This window comes from Ambystoma mexicanum, chromosome 2p (genome assembly GCF_040938575.1).
Source record: "Ambystoma mexicanum isolate Mex_15411 chromosome 2p, UKY_AmexF1_1, whole genome shotgun sequence".
NCBI classification, from domain to species: Eukaryota; Metazoa; Chordata; class Amphibia; order Caudata; family Ambystomatidae; genus Ambystoma; species Ambystoma mexicanum.
Genome location: NC_090923.1, coordinates 1,093,736,335 through 1,093,754,337, shown reverse-complemented (window position 1 = coordinate 1,093,754,337; position 18,003 = coordinate 1,093,736,335). Strand labels below are relative to the sequence as shown.

The 18,003-nt window shown below is 48.4% G+C and overlaps 1 protein-coding gene across 3 annotated transcripts in view; it reads left to right on the top strand.

The window, feature by feature from the left end:
• MAJIN (membrane anchored junction protein) overlaps positions 1 to 18,003 on the top strand; it is a 1,009,257-nt gene that overhangs the window by 223,479 nt on the left and 767,775 nt on the right. The window lies entirely within an intron of this gene.

The window sequence follows — 18,003 nt, the reverse complement described above, 5'->3', positions numbered from 1 at the left end:
CATCCATAGAGGTATTGGCATGGACAGATCACGAGCTATGCACACTCAGATTAGACCTGGGCCCCCCTTTTAAAGCAGACAGACGTGGATCTGCAACGACTTCTTGTGCAGAGACCCAGTGTTTAAGGAGACTCTCTCGGAAGCTATCACAAGTTACTTTGAAATAAACAACGTGGGAGGGATGTCTTTGAACACCGTATGGGAAGCAGCGAAGGCCACAATAATGGGAATCCTTATATCCGAAGGGACTTCTAAAAAAAAGACTCAGGCTGCTCAGGGAGGCATAACTCAAGACTACCATTTTGCATCTAGAACGCGATTTGCGCCAACACCCTACCCAAACAGAAGACAGGTTATCTCAAATAGCGGGGCTTAGAGATGAACTAAAAGACATATGGAACGGTAAGGCACTCACACAATTTAAATACCTCAAAAAAAAATTCTTTGAGAAAGGAGCTAAAGCCCACACAATGCTTGCAAACCGATTATGAAAACAGAGAGCCGACAGGGCAGTATACAAAATACACAACGAAAATGGGACCGCGCTTACAGACCCCCACGAGATAGTGACCCGCTTCTCGAGGTTCTACTCGCAGTTTTGCACTGCGGAAGGAGACAGCGCACTCTCAGTAATGGACGAATACTTGGCGGCCCTACCTCGGCCCCCCATAGTTCTAGAACACCTGGAAATGTTAAATGCTCCAATTATCACCATAAAGGTTCAAGTAGCAATCTCTAATCTGAGGGCAGGCTCGGCACCCGGGCAAGATGGCTACACCCCGGCCTTCTACAAAATTAACAGTGGGACCCTCTCCCCCTTCCTTGCCAAGCTGTTTAACTCAATACTTATGACTGGCCAAACCCCCAAATCATTCACTGAATCGATAATAATAGTAATTCCCAAGGAAGGCAAAAATCCCCTAGACTGTACGTCATACCATCCGATTTTCCTTATTAATATAGATGCAAAAATTTACTCCAGCATCTTGTCTTCCCGCTTCGCCCAGGTCCTCCCCCAGCAGATACATATAGACCAAGTGGGTTATGTCAGGGGCAGACAGGGAGCAGATAATATCAGGAAAACCTTGGACATAATGGCCAGCTTCCGGAAGGCAGACAATGAACCACTACTACTATCACTGGATGCTGAAAAGGCGTTTGATCGCGTAAAATGGCCTTTTTTAAGAGCAATATTGAAACGGGTGGGATTAGGCACTGCATGGGCACAGGGAACTGGGGCACTATACCACACAGCACAAGCCAAGGTCTCCATCAATGGCACCTCCTCAGCCCCCATCACCATCACACGAGGCACTAGGCAGGGCTGTCCGCTCTCTCCCCTGATTTACACCCTGGTTATTGAACCATTTGCCCAAGTACTGAGATCAAAACCCCTTATTCATGGCATGACATGGGGAAGCAAAGAATACAAGCTGGCTATGTTTGCCGATGACATTCTGATGTACCTCCCTCGACCGGAATAATCTATCCCAGCCCTTTTCAAGAACTGGAGCCCTGTCCGGTTTCCGTGCAAAACCTCCAGAAGACCATAGCAGTCCCACTGAAAATAGACAGTAATCTCTCCCAGTTATTAGACGCAAGCTGGAGCTTTCGGATACTAACCCAATCTGTGATGTATCTAGGGGTAACCATCACTGTTTCCCTATCAAACCTCTTCGAAGCAAATTACGTCCTTATGGAAGGCTGTCAGAGATGACATTAATAGATGGACTAAATTGTCCCTGTCGTGGGCTGCTCAATTCACCTCCATTAAGATGAACATCCTGCCCCGGTTTCTGTTTCCCTTTCAGTCCCTCCCAATACTGGTTCCGGAATCTTTCCTGGCAGAAATTAAACATACACTACTAACATATCTGTGGGCAGGAAAAAAGGCCAGAGTCCCTTACTCCACTCTCATCCAACATAAGGGATATGGGGGCATGGCATTTCCAGACCTTCAGGAATACTACAAAGCCTCCCAACTCTGCGTTCTTGCCAACCACCTGTGGGAAAACCCTGAGAAATATTGGGTAGCCATAGAGAACATTTCCTTTGCACCAGTCACTCTGGGGGAATGGCTATGGGTTCCCCTACCAGCCATGACACGAAGAATTCGTGAACACCCGATTCTGAAAGTGCTATGGTCACTATGGCACCCTTCCCGAGCCATGCGAGGAGTTACCACTTGGCCCTCCCCGCTAAGCTGTGTTTGGTCCCCCCATACAGAATGTCATTTGTGATGTACACCGCTTTCAGGAGTGGTATGAAGCCGGGCTAGTGAGAGCAGACCAAATGTGGAAGAAGGGGGGTACATCTCCGTGGATGAACTTCGGAAGGCCTGCAGCGGGTTGACATTTCTCCCATACAATACCTCCAATTGCGAAGTGCCCTCAAGGATCCCCAGTGGGGAGACTCCCTTCAACGACCCCTACCCCGTTTGAACTGATCCTTTGCGTCCCCCAAACCAAAAAGGGCATGATTGCCTGTATGTACAAGGCCCTGATCACCAGAGGCCATCTGAACCGCCCATCATCTGAGCTAAAATGGGAGGCAGAACTAGGTATGAATGATCAGCCCGGGGTCTGGAAGGCCATAAGAAGAACAGTATGGGCATCATCTATATCTACACAATACAAGAGGCACAATGCACACATATTGGTCAGGTGGCATTACACTCCTAAAAGATTGTCCAAGATGTTCCCAGGCACCCCCCCCCACACTGTTGGAGAGGCTGTGGAGAAATCAGCGATTACTGGCACCAATGGTGGGGTTGTGGCAAAGTGAAAACGCACTGGAAAGTGGTCCTGAGGTGGATCCAAGAGGTAGACAGGATTCCTAGAGCACTCACACTAGCCCTGATTCTGTTTGGGGTGGAATCCGATTAGGAAGACTCCCATGTTGCCGTCACACACATGCCACGAAACCTATTATTAGCAGCCAGGGTATGCCTAACCATTAAATGGAAGTCTGCGACCCTCCCCACCAAGAGAGAATGGCTCACCAAAGCGCACTCAATCTATGAAATGGAAAGCTTGACAGCAGCAGTCATGGAATCTCGCAAGAACATAGATTTAATTTGGTTACCCTTCAAAGAATATTATGCAGCGTACTGGGGTCTCTTGAGCCAAACTGTGTAAAACCATCATTGAGCCCTTTGCACCACGCTATCAGGCGAGCCTCAAGCTGTGGACGCTTCCTCAACCCAGTTGGAAAACATGCAACGCAAGCTGAGCGATATTTTGCAATAGAGGTTTTGTGAGATTCTGTTTATTCCCCACATGACTATCACAGTTCAACTGCTAACTGGAAGAGTGAGGGAGAGCGAGGAGGGGGGGAGGGGGAAAGGGTAGAGAGGCGGTGAGGGATGACAAACAAGTTACAGGGTTTTGATCTATTGCATTCACCTTCTTTGTGCGTTATAAAAAAAAAGAAACAATGTTTTTTTTTACTGTCCTCTACTGTGAATTTAACATGTACAATGTCAGACTTGTTAAAAAATCAATAAAGAAATAAAAATAAAAAAACCTAATTCAATAACAATGGCAAAACCTTTTATGTTAATAACAGTCCCTGAGTTTATTTTTCTCTTACGTTTAGGATATTGCACCCCATATTAACATTCCGACTTCTAGTTGATTTATCAACTATAGTATAATTGTTTTTCATCTTATGAAAAGCAGTCTTCGGTATCCACACTTACATAACCTTTTTCAAATCCTCTTAGCATTCCTCTGGGCTGCAGAGCAAAACAACAACCCCTATCCCCAGTAAGGTCGACGTATAAATCAACATAACATAGCATAACATGACATATGTTTCAAAATAATTCTCAGGATAATCAGAGCAGTCAAACCATGTTCCCGGTGGACCAACTGGGTGACATATTTCAACAGTGCGAAGTATGTCCTCACGGGTCCATATATCAGTCTGGGTGTGACTATCTTTCAGAAGAGGAGTGTGATCAATAGGTTTTACTGTGAGGGACATCATGGGCATTGCCTTAGCCATAATTTATTTACAGCATCCCAAAACTAATAGGCATGTGCAAAAAAAAAAAAAAACTGCAGGATAATAACAAGGAAGTCCTACTTTGAGGTTACTCGCCGAAAGATTCAGGTAAACCAATCAGCGTTCTGTATGATATGATATGGCATTTACACCAGTTTTTCAAGGTGTGACGAGGCAAGGGAGTGGCAACAGAGGGACGACAGAGACAAAATTCTTACTAGGCCAGGTGACATTGAGATTGCGCAAGTGCTGGGGAAGGAGGAAGGAGAAAAGTGTGCGGGGAAGCGGGCAGTGCAGAACATGGGATCGACAGTAAAAAATAAATAGAATAATAAATGTACTCCACCTTCTTTCTCCATGGCGGTGTGCTGTGTGTTTATTGCTTGTGTGATACTTCCATTTTCTGTATTGTTGGAGGGTCTGTAAATGCAGCAAGAACTGCCTATGGTCTCGCAGAGGCCCCCCCATTGCAATCATACGATCTAACACATAGCGGCTCTGCAAGGGAATTATCCTTATGGCTCTAAGTTCTGCATTAAACACATTCAGCCCATTTTCTGTATCATTGGCTGATTGAATCAGTTCCCATCTTGTGATATGCAGCCAGTTGGCGTTCGCTCCTGTTTGCATCCCAGGAGTGAGGATTGAGGCGAAATAAATATTTCAGCTTGGTTAAACAGTCTATATTCTTGTGGTAGTACATTCAGCTTGTCACTTGACTCTTATAACAAATAATTATTTTGGCGTTCACGATGCAGGCCCGGTGATTGGCGGACCCGCTGGTGCAGTAGATACATAGGCTTGGTCATGGGATGCTTGTGGATGGTGATAAGGACATCAGGTACCACTAGTATGGGAGATTGCAACATAGCCATCAAGCAGACGCCCTCACCAGGATGGTGGCAGTTGCATACAGGTCCCACACACCCAATAAATGTCCCTGAGTGCTGTGTTGCCGCCTCGAATGTCATGGAGGTGAACAGTCATGTTGCAGTTGATGAGTTCTCCCACAAAAATACTGCCATTGCTTCTGAAACACAAGGAACACTGTACGTTTCATAGTTCTTATCGGAGATTCATTCTGATGAATCCACATCGGGCTGCTTATGTATTGTCATGATGCCTACCTCCAAGTAGCCAGGTCCTACCCAGCAACCCCAGAGGCAGGCATCATTTCCCCCAGGGGAGTGCCAGCGGGCCCAAGCTGGGGCCCTTTGGACGCAGTCCTGGCGCCTTAGGCGCCAGGCTCATGGTGGACCTCTGTCCTGGCGCCTTAGGCGCCAGGCTCGTAAAGCTAGACATGTGTTCAAGTGTTTTAATGTGCACTTACCTGATGCAGACCATGCTGCCACATCCAGGCCCTCTTGAGGCCTGAATGGAACTACTTTACCTGTGGGACTACTTTCCACCCGGGTGTGGTCGGGGAAGGATACATACCTGATCGGAGGAAGGATACACACTTGGGACTTCTTCCAAAGCTATTTAAACCAAACCCGATCAGCAACTTGCGCTTCGCGTTGTTCTGCTCCTCGCAGCTGGACGCTCACCGTGTCAGCTCCTGCATCTGGACTTCAGCCATGCCTGTCAGCATCCTGGGTCACCTGCAAAGGGAGACAAGAGACCTTACCAGCTAAATCTGCACCACGGAGACATCACCGACGATCCTGAAAGGGAAGACATTATTTTTAAAAGCATTTCGTTACGATCGCTGCAGCGCTGCATTTCACTCACCTTTCCTGGGTTCCTCCATCTTCAGCAGCGATCATCCGGATACACAGCCACTTCCCAGAGCCTAGAGACAAAAACGAGAATAAGAGGTGAGAGAAGGAAGGGAATAAGACTTACCTGTTGGGTCATTCCCATTTCATTTCGGGTCTTGCCGCTTCCAGGCATTTTCCGGACCCCGGCCCCTATGTGGAAAAAAGACAAAGACATTGAATGAGTGTATGCAAAGACAGTTCCCGAGAACTCATCCAGAACTAACCTGCCATTTACTGGAACTGGAACTGCACGTTTCACTTCGGGTCGGCGCCATATCTCCGGCATTCCGAACCCCGGCCCCTAAGGGGAAAAAAGACGTGAGCATTAGCGCTTGCTGCAAAAAGACAATGAACATATTATTAAGCTTGGACTTTTGAACTTGCAACAGAACTTTAACAGAGCCTTACCTGAATAGTCGAGCTTACCTGAACTCCCATCAATCCTCAATCCAGTGAAGTAACTGGGTTTCAACGCGCCCCTGCATCAGAAGCATGATGGAGAGCTCATCCTTCCTGACCCTAAGGTGAGACTTCACGGGGAATCGTGGAAGGGTATCGTGGAGGGTTGGAAGAGAGTGGGAGGCTTGAGCATAACTCAGTCAGAAGGTAATACTCCCTTTTCACGCACAGGGGAATATTCCTGCGAGCCGGAGAAGCCAGAGTAGAGGGCCCTTCCTGTCCATCTTCAGAGTCCTGCGCTTCACCATTGAAAAAGCATCAGCACTCGAAGCCAGACCTGCGCCTCCGTGGGAATCAGGTGAGCGTAACATGTATTTGGCCCATATGCCCAAACGTGTCTCATTTATTTTTAAGACCACACACTTCGGTAGTCCTAACATTCCTCCTGCTCTGCACGCAATCAGCCCTTTAACCCATTTGTGTTCATAAAAAACAGTGCCTTTGATCTGTAATCTAGGTTTCCCCTCACAAAAACACTGGCTCTGTCGTGCACTATTGAAACAACGTGATGCAGACAATGCTTTAAAAATCAATGCATTTTTCCTAACTTGCTCCTCCTGAAAATCAGTCATTTGCACCTGTGCTCGTCTTTGAAATATTTGTATAAGATCTCTCAGTCCTTTGTCCCTTGTGTTCAGTTCTACATAATTGTCATCATACATACACCGTTCCATTAACTTCCCCCCACTTTACTGTGACCTTGTTTCACTGCATTGTTCCTCACACCATACATAATGCCAAATGAACTAAACAACTTGCTATCTATGGTGGCATCTCTTGAGGTAAAAATAACCTTGGTGTGGCTGCTGCATAAGGAATTAATGAACAAATAAAACAAGAGTCACTCAATTTCTCTCTTCCCACTGCCTGCATGTGGGAAAACCACATGTTCTTCTCTGCGTGGTGATACACCTTATTAGATTTATCTTGGAGAACACTTGGGTTAGAAATGCCTCTCTTAATTCTCATAGAAACGTTCAAATATACTGATGCATTTTCACTATTGATACTGTTATAAGACCCACCCTTTCGAGGGACAAAGCATGTAAAATATAGCATGAGAAAACAAAAAGATGCGAAGAATAAGAACAAAATAAGGCATATACTGCCTAAGTTCGGGTGTTGGTCGCCAATCTCATGATGAAATGTCGAGTTGTCAAAATTGACATATGGAAATCAAGACGTTACTCCCCATGTCATTCCCCCCTGCTTAATCCTCCTGCTCTTGGAGAGGGATGATGGTACTCATGTCCTTCCAGACATCGCTGAGATGAATCCATGATTTACTTCAGGAGTCTTTGACAGCCGAAGGGAGTAACCTAGATCACTGTGTAAGGTCCATGGAATTTTGAATCTTTCCACTTGCGCACAAAGTTGCGAACAAACACCTGATCACCTGGAAAGAGCTTAGAGGCGGACACTGTGATGACTTTTGTGGGACAAGCGATGAATCTGTTGGGTCATGATTGAAGTGATGGGGCCCAACCTTGCAAGTTATAAATCAGACAAATGTGGGTAGTTCCCTAAGGTACTCCTGGAATTTGTTTTCAAGAATTTCGGCAGAGGTGTGTGCATCGGACACTGTGCGTGCAGGTGTAAGGGGATAATGCAGCCTCCTGACTGTGATTATTTCATGCAGTGTCATACGATGATCAGATCCTGGCTGATTGCAAAGTGTGAAAAGAGGAAGCAACAAACAGTGAGGCCTACCTTTGTGCATACATTCACACACTTTAGCAAGCATTTGTTTTAACAATCCTTTGAGGCACTCTACTATTCCATTGGCTTGTTGGTGATAAATGGAGCACAATTGGTGTTTTATTCCCAATAAAAAGCATATCTCTTTAAACAGTTTATTGAAAAAGTGTGTTCCATTGACAGACCTGATGACGTCACATATTCCCGATCGGGGAAATACTTCACGCACTAAATGTGGCTGCTGATTTAGCTTCAGGATGAGTACAGGGACCTGCTTCAAGACATCAGGAGAATCTCGGCAAACCACCCCAATTAGATAATGAAAGTTACTGCACCTTTTAACCATGTCCACATAGTCGTTCTGCAGGTGTCGAAACGACCATGAGGGGCGAGGCAATGTTGCTTTCAGTGTCCTAAGAGTGTGACCAGTAGTGTACCTTTGACAAGTGATGCAGTGTGATATGAAATCACTAATAAGCTCTTGGAGATTTGGAATGAAACGCTCCTGCTCTAAATTGGTGTCAATGTATTCCTTTGATGTGTGTGAGGGAAAGTGCAACTGTTCGAGGGCGACAGTGAGCAGCTCTTGGGGCATTACTGGTTTTCCTGAAATGTCTTGCCTTCATGTGAGGTCTTTGGGAGACCCTTTTCTCCATAATTCCTTTCTTGCTGGGGAGCCTGTGCTTGTAGTTTAATAATCTGGGACAGAGGAAGTGAATTGTAAGGGACCATGATTTCTACTTGTTGCAAGGATAATACAGTGGACACCGTGTCCTTGGGGTTTTCTAAATAAGCTGCTTCTTTTGCTGCCTAATCTGCTGCACTATTACTATAAGCAACTGGGTCTGTGTTGTTCGCATGAGCTGCGCATTTCACTAATGTGGCTGTTGTAGGGAGCGTTAATGCATCTATTAATCTGGAGAGTAATGTGGCACACTGCATGGGGGTTACCATCAGATTGTTCAAACCCTCTCCTGGGCCATATGGACAGGCCTGAATGCATGGTAGATGTGACATAGGCTGAATCTGAGTAAATGGTAGTGGAGCACCTATGTGACGATTCCGATTTAGTTATGAGGACCAAAAGCTCTGCTGTTTGTGCCCAGTAGTGCAAGGGCAATGGCACCTTTGCTAACACATAATACTCCCCTGATTTGAGGCCTACTAATGCTGCTCCTGTGTGCCTTATTTCTGTGTTCTAGTCAATTGTCGACACTGTCAACAAAGGACACCTTTCCCTCTTTGAGTGCATCTTCTTTGACCTAAGTAGGGTTATCCTTGGAGTCCTCACATGTAGTGCAATAATGTACTGTCATTTGGCTGTACTGGTTCTGCAATGAAGGTGGCTGGATTAACAGTGTGGCACCTGACAATTACTTCATGCCCTGATGTCATTGGGTGGTGAGAGTGGATTTCGATTTTTCTAATATCGCGAAAAGTGCATGCTCCATGTAAATGGTGACAGGGCACCCCATAGTGATGTTAGAGGTCTTCTGTATGGCAAAGGCAGTGGCTGCTAGAGATTGCTCACATGGGAAGTACCCTGCATGACCAGGTCTAAGAGCCCAATTTATTAAGCCAGAGCCTTATGTCCCATTGAGATCTTTTGTGTGAGGATGGCTGTCATCACCTGACCGTTTCTATGGGAGAATAAAAAGAATTGTTTTTTTATAGTCTGGAGTGGCTAGAACTGGGGCACTGCTGATCGCTTCCTTAAGATCCTGAAATGATTCAATGATCTTGTCTGTCTAGACAATGGGCCAGTTTGCTTTCTACACTTGCTTTAGTCCTTGCAGCAGGGGTTTGGTGTATGTTGAATAATCAAATATCCATGCTCGACAATAGTTATATAAACATCAGAACTGCTGCATTTGCTTTACTGTGGTATGCTGGTTGGTGTTCTGCACCGCTGGGGCTCTTTCTGGGGTTATTTATGTGCCTGCCAATGATATTATCTGCCGTAGGCACATCAGGTCTTGCTGACAACGGCAGTTTGCTCTTGCTGACCTTGTAACCCTTCTCTGCCAATAAAGTCAAGAATTTTACTGAGTCATTCATACATAGCTCATCCGTCGTGCTACACACAAGAAAGTCTTCTACATACTTGATCACTGTGCTCTGTGTTTAAGTTCCCTAGACCCATTTGCAACACCTATTAAAAATGCTAGGGGACTTGCATAACCCTTGGAGCAAATTAGTATGTTGGAACCTTTGACCCCTATAGGTAAACACTGTAAGGGTCTGTGACTCCGGGTGTAATGGGATGGAGAACAATGCATTGAGATCTATCACAGTAAAATAGGTAGCTTCCGTGGGAATATTACACAGGATTGTGGCAGGATTGGGGACCACTGGGAATTCTGCTTCTACAATATTGTTCAACAGGCGCAAGTCTTGAACCATCTTCCAAGTTGACCCTTTCACTTTTTTCACAGAATAAATAGCCGTGTTACATGGGGATGCTGATGTCATGATTCCTGCCCCTCATGTCCCCAGCCCTCCAAGATGTCAAGCTGGAGCCAGGCCACAATCACCTCCATGGCCCCCAAGGGCCTCTCCATCCCTCCAAAGACCCACTTGGAGTCAGACTTGGCGCTTGTGGCACCAGACTCACTCACTCCCATAGGATAACATTGAGGATTGGACTTGTAGTGCATTGGTGGGGACAAGATGGCTGCCCCCACATATTTCAGTTCCCAGAACTGCATGTGCAGTCTAGTCTTTTGGGTGTGGTTCAGCCCAGAGACACCTGGGATATCCAGAGACTATTTAAGCCACGCCCAGGCTGAAAAACATGCTTTGCGTTTTCTGCACCTGCAGCGTGACACTCACCGTGTTCGGATCGGTCTCCAGTAGGCCTGCATCTTTCTTCTGCGCTCAGCTCCTGCAAGAACAAGAACATCGTTGGGGACAGCCTTACCTTGCAGCGCTTCTGTCTATCATTCATCGCTCCTTCTGTTCTGCGGGCATCTTCGGCGGTGTCATTCCCATCCCGGCATGCCGCTTCTTAAGGAAATGGGAAAAGAACAGAAAAAAGGCATTTGTAAGCATTCAGCAAATCTTCGCTTATTTTTAAAGACTGTACAAGCTTCAAACGCTTACCTGAATCCCAGACGCTCTGGGGGAACTCTGTCTCTGGAACTTCTCATCCATCTGCAAGAGGGAAAAGACACTCCAGGTTAGCATGGAAACATCTAGAGGTGCCGCATACCGCGCTTACTCACCACATTTCTTCTTCATAACCGGCATCCACGCTGAAAACGTCGCGGCACCTAAAAGACACAGAAAAATAACTCGGTTCAATACAAATACGAAAGGGTCGCATCGTGCATCGTGCTCTCACTCTCCTTCAGCACTACTCATCTCAGGAGCACGTCACCATCCCCGGACGCCGACCATCATCTAAGGAAGGAAAGGAACGAAGTTAGAGAACTGTTCAAAAGACTCATTATACTTACCTGTCGGACTCTTGCCAGTGAAGTAATTAGGCAGCAACGAGCCCGCATCAATCAACGCGCCCCTGCGCTGAAAGCAGGACAGAGAGCACACTTTCCAAGAAAACAAGGTGAGCTGTGGATCAAAGGGAAGGGTTGGACCCCGGGGAAGAAGGGGTTCAAGCACGCCAATAGGAAGGGTTAGAGGTCGTAAGAGGTCAGAACAGGCTGAGTGACATCCCCGTCGATACCAGGTGAGTGTTACAGAACGCAAAGCCTCACATCAAAATCCACCTGGGCGTCATGGGAACGTCAGAAACAGACCAGTTAGCCCACATGTTGGGGCAGCTACGTTCTGAAGTACATGCAGCCAGGCAGGAGACCAACACCCTGAAGTGAGAGCTGATAGTAGCGAAAGAACGCACTGATGATTTAAGCCGGCAACTTCTCCATTCACAAGCAGGGCATGCACCATTGCCGGGAAGCGTGCCCTCGATGCCAGCACCATCAGCCAATCCCGTTCAGATAACCCTTCCTGGGGCAGTTCCCTTGGCTCCGCCCGAACGATTTACGGGGGATCCCAAGAGGTTTGCAACGTTCATGAACCAGTGCCACCTGCACTTCCTTTGTAGACCAGGGGCCTTTCCGAATGACCAATCACGGGTCGCTTTTCTGCTCTCCTACCTGAGTGGTAGCGCCGCAGACTGGTCTGTACCCTTTGTGGCCCAAGATGATCCTTTGCTGCATCACTTCAGCAGCTTTCAGCAGGAGATGGAAAAGCTGTTCGCCCGTCGTACTCATGGGCAAGCATTGGACAGTGAACTTCTGTCCCTACGCCAAGGCAATCAAGACCTATTAACATACATAGCCACGTTCAATAGACTCGTAGTTGAAGCAGAATGGCCAGTGGAGAAGAGAACCACGTTATTTCATCAGGGGTTGCGGGGGGAGCTCAAGGATGTTCTTGCACAAGTAGTGAACCCCCCGAAAGACTGTTCAGAATTCATTGACCTTGTTGTTCAACTGGATCATAGGTTGCAGGACCGAAGAGCAGATCGAACCAGACCGGACCCTCGCCCCATGTATGTGCGTTCAAAGGACAATATTGCCCGCACAACGGATGGTTCAGGAAACCAGTGCAAATCGAGGGGGTCAGATCCCCCTTGACTAAAGCGGAAAGGGATAAAAGGAGACAGCAGCAGTTATGTCTGTATTGTGGAAGGTCAGGTCATTTCCTTAAAGAGTGCCCTGTGAAGCCACTGAGGAGGACGGTAGGGGCCACGGTCAAGGAAGATACCATCAAGGAATCGGAAAACTCCCCAGCCCGGCAAGTGTAGGGGTCCACTTGTCAAGCGAAGAAAGTGAACTACAGACCTCTGTGGTCTTGATCAATCACCAACAACCATCTCGGATGCACGCAGTAAGAGCGTGCATTGACAGTGGAGCCATTGGGAATTACATCGACCAGGATCTTGCGGCAAAGATGGGGCTTCCGTTACGCCCCAAATCAACCACCAACACTCCTACCACTGTCGACGGCACGGAAATAGCTTCTGGTCCAGTATCCCAATGCACTGCAGCTTTAACCCTTCTGTGCCAGGATGGACACCAAGAATCTATTGTTTTCGACCTCATTAAGGCACCACAGTTCCGGTTGATTTTGGGAATGCCATGGTTGGTAGCTCACAATCCTCGAATCGATTGGCGAGCAAAAGAATTGGCCTTTCCCGAGACTTGCGCCCACACATGTTATCGCCAAGAGAAACAACCAATAGACACCAGAACCTCCACGCGTGCGACTGTGGCAATCGGCACCCTACCAAGTGAATACCAGGACTTTCAAGATGTCTTTCAGAAAGAACGGGCTAATACCCTGCCACTGCATAGACCATACGATTGCCAAATCAACCTGATACCCGGCGCACAAATCCCTTGTGGGCGAATTTACGCACTCACAAAACCAGAAAACCGGCACCTGAAGGCCTATCTTGACCAATACCTGACCAACGGGTTCATCCATCCCTCGAAGTTTCCAGCAGCCAGTCCTCTATTCTTCGTACCGAAAAAGGAGGGGGATTTGAGAACGTGCATCGACTATCGCGCACTGAACAAGATTACAGTAAAAAAACGCTACCCCCTGCCACTGATCCCTGAATTGCTTGATCAAGTCAAAGATGCCCAAATCTACACAAAACTAGACCTGAGGGGGGCATATCACCTTGTTCGCGTAAAACAGGAGGACGAATGGAAAACTGCTTTTCGTACCAAATACGGCTTGTTCGAATATCAAGTAAGGCCCTTTGGTCTTTACAACACGCCTGCAGCATTTCAATACTTCATGAACGATGTCCTACCGGAATTGATTGGTGTCTGTGCTCTAGTTTACATCAACGATATTCTAGTATATTCTGCTGGACCACGGTAAAACCGGCACGGCTGCCGCCGGAGTTGCATCCGGGTCCGGCACCGGCGAATGGGCAATTACCGGGTCATGCCGAGTTAGGCGGACCTGATAATTGCCCTTTCGCGGGTTCCGGTACAGGTAGATACCCATTCCCATTTGAGCCCCATAGGGCTCAATGGGAATGGGGAGCTCGGATGCATCGGCACCTTTAATAACGGTACCGGTGCATCCGACGAGCTGTGCTCGCGGGTGCTGCACGGCCTGCCAGGTCAGACCTGGCGGGCTGTCAGGCACCCACGAGCACAACTCTTACTATGGCGGTACGGTAGAAACGGCGCCGGTAGCTTACCGGCACTGTTGTTACCATACCGCCATAGTTGTAATGAGTCCCACTCTGTGACTAAAGGAATGAATATCCATTTACAACTGCGGGCCACTTTTTCATTGATGCCTGGGACAGTTTCATGCTTCAGCCCGACCATGTGAACCATGTGAGCCACCCCTGCCCATTTCTTACAATCTTTAAAAAAAAAAATGTTTTTAAAAATAGGTTTTTTTTAAAAAAAAGTCATGCTTAGCTCTCAGGGCCCCCCAGGGATGCACCCTCGCACCCCTGGGGGGTCGCGCCCCACAGTTTGAATACCGCTGCTTTAAGGCATGGCGGCACTACCTCTTTGGCGCCAGACACACAATCACCGTAATAACTGACCACCGGAACCTCCAGTACCTAAAAACGGCAAAGGCCCAATCTTCACGACAACTACGTTGGGCTCTTTATTTTGCTGAATATGACTACGTGATTACATTTCGACCAGGGGTTAAAAACGGGAAGGCCGATGCCCTTTCCCGTATGGGGGTGGAAGAGCAAGGGTATCAGACCCCTGACCCAATAGCAATCATCCCGAGTGACAAGCTCCTAGGAATCTCAGCAACCATAACTCAGAAAGAATTACATGAAGAAATCCAAAACCTGATGAGTCCGGAGCAATTACAAGCGTGGAGTGCACAAGGAGAACATTACATTCTCCAGCATTGAATCTTTCATGGATTCACATGCTTAGAATATTCCCCGCCGACAGACTGGGAACCCTCGGCACACTTATAAAGCCGTTTCCCATAGGAAAACTTCCGACACTTCTGTGTCCTATCTACGTCGTTTTTCGGGGCCGCTTACGCATACCCCACTAGGACGTAGCGGTGTAAATGCCCCCCCCCCGCGGCTCCCTTCAGATTTCAACCGTCTCCAAAGTAGTGGGATCACCTCGCGTAGTCTACTATTTTGTCAAGGTTGTGTTGTCGGAGCTTTGTCCTGATGTCTCGGAAAGCACTGTTCCGCCCATGCGCTATGTTCGGGTTGAAGAAAGTGTATGAGGGGAACGGGCATATGGATTGCATATATTGTCTACACCCTCATCATTCGGCAGACAAGTGCGACATATGTAAAGGCTTCTCCCAAAAGACTCTTAAAGATCAAAGTCGGCGGCTAGTGGCATGGTTGAGCGATGGAGCGGGGGCATACCCGCCTCCGGAGGTAGGCTCCACGCACAGCGTGGCCTCTTCGTCAAAATCTTCAGGGACCCCTCGCCGCTCAACATCGTCGGAACCCCCAGTGTAGAAATCACGACTGTCGGAGAAAGAGTCATCAAGAAGCCATTCCAAGGAGTCATCAAGAAGAAAGCCTCGTCATCCTCATCTTCGGCGAAGAAAGACAGAAAAGAAAGGTTGAAATCCTCCTCGGGCGATCACCGTAGATCGACCTCAAGTCGAGAAGCGGAGGTCAAATTCAGAAAAGGCGGGAATGCCTCAGGGACCTACACGACCACAACCGTCGTCGACGGCAGGGCAGTCGTCGACCCCTTCTCTACCATAGACACAATTGGTCTCAACTTTTCTTGGACCGCAGGTGATGACGACGACGATGGGGCCGGCTTTAGCCTTGTCGATGGAGATTCCGCAAGAGGCCTGGCGACCAGAAGTATTCGACCCGGTTTTGCCAGAGACCCTGCTGCAGCAAGAAGCGGCTTGTCGATGTCCTCGGGAGATGAGGAGGGTGTGAGAGTAGCTGGCCCTGCAGACCTCGGGTTACGAGGAATTAGCAAGCCTCTCTCCGAGGGAGCCAGCATTTCGGGGTCTACCCCTCTTCTTAATCCGCAGTCAATCTTATCGCTGGAAGTTTTATCCACGTTACAGACTTTATTGAAGTCATTGGACGAGAGGCTACCTCAAGCAACTCCGGCCAAGTCGACCATTGACGAACCGGGCCCGTCACGTCGGCCAACTCCGTCAATCCCCACGACAGTACCAGCGAGTGAGGACCTCGCAGCTGCACGCCACGAGGAGGGCGAACTGCTAGATTCGCACTCAGACAGGAGGACCCTATCGGATGTCTCATTATGCCCCTCCAGGGATCCAACCTGGGAGTCGGGGGCAGAGTTCCTCTCTGGGCCCTCTTCCTACTCCTACCTGCAAGGCAAAAAACCTTGGGGTCATCTTCGACTCCACACTCTCCTTCTCTCCTCACATATCCGACGTATCTAAGAAGTCACACTACCAGCTACACCTCCTCAGAGGTATCCTTCCTTTCCTCTCCTTCCCCCAGAAGCTCACTGTCTCTAGAGCCCTGGTTCTCTCTAAGCTGGACTACTGTAACAGCCTCTATCTTAATCTGCCCGCCTCTACTCTCCGCCCTTTGCAACTCATCCAGAACAGGACTGCAAGACTTGTCCTTGGCCTCAAGCCCAGGGACCGTATCTCTCCAGGACTGAAATCACTACACTGGCTCCCAGTGACTGCGAGGATCAAGTTCAAAACCCTCTGCATTGTCCACAAGGCCGTCTGGGGCCTTGGGCCAAAATACCTTCAACTCTCTCTTCCTAAATATCTTCCTTCTCGAGCTCTTCGCTCATCCGCCTCCAACTCCCTCAGGGTCAGCCGCTTCTCCAAACAACGAGTTGGGGGCAGATCTCTTTCCACTGCAGGTGCCTCCCTCTGGAACAGCCTTCCTACCTCCCTGAAACTTGAGGAGAACCACCTCCGGTTCCGGAAGCACCTCAAAACCTTCCTCTTTGCCTCCGCTTTCTCTCCCCCTCTCCCCTGCTAATACTACTGAAACTGCACTGAATCTGCAACTGGGCCATTCACCGTTCTCGGCCCAGCCACTCTCCCCTGCACTGCCTCCACGGCAACCCCTGCACTATGGGACTGTGTCTGTATCCATACAGCCCCCCTTCCCAGCACTTGTCTCCACTTACCTCGCACTTGCCACCAGCTGGCCCTTGTTATTTATCCTGTATGCTGTATGCTTATAACCCTGTACTGCACTTTCCCCTCTCCCTTCCCCCATGCACTTTTCCCTTCCCCTCTACCCTTGCACTTGCGCGATCTGAATGACACCTGGCCTAGTAAGATCGTTGTCTGTCTCCCCTTGTTCCCCCCCCTGCCTCGTCGCGCCTTGAAACACTTGTGTATAGGCGCGTTACAAATGCCTTATCATATCATATCATATCAGAGTTAGAAACCCCAAGAAGCCCGGCTCAGCCGTCTCCCCCGGACGGCATTGGGTCATTTCACGCCATGATGGCCAAAGTGTGTACAGAATTCGGGTTGGCCCAGGAAGAAGAGAGAAAGGACTGTTTTCTTTTCGACCACATGAGAAAGAGAAGAAGGTCGGTGTTCTCAGTACCCATCCTGGATCATGTGTGGCAGGAGGGGTTACGGACCATGCGTCACCCTTTCTCGGAACCGGCAATAAAAGGTTGCCTGGAGAAGAAATCTAAGGCCCCAGAATCTACCCCCAAGTGTCTGTCCTCCCAACCAGCCCCTGACTCTGTGGTGTCAGCGGCAGTGGCGAGAAAGGCGAGGGCCCAGCACAAATGCACGACCCCCCCCCTGGAAAATGAGGCCAGAAGACAGGATGCCTTTGGCAAAAAAGTGCTGTCGGTAGGAGCAAGCACAGTGAAAGCGGCCAACTCTCTGGCTATAGTAGCCAGATATGACAGAGAGATGTGGCACCGGCTGGCACCTATGCTGGAGCATCTTCCAGAAGAATATAGGATGGCGGCGATGTTACTCGTCCGGGAAGGTGAAGAGATCTCCAATCATGCTATAAACTTCGCTGTGGACCTCGCAGTATCGGGGTTTAAACAAGTGAACAACGGGGTGGTTCTATGAAGGCAAGCATGGCTTAAATGCGCCAAATTTAGACCAGAGGTGCAGTACAAGGTGCTGGATATGCCCTTTG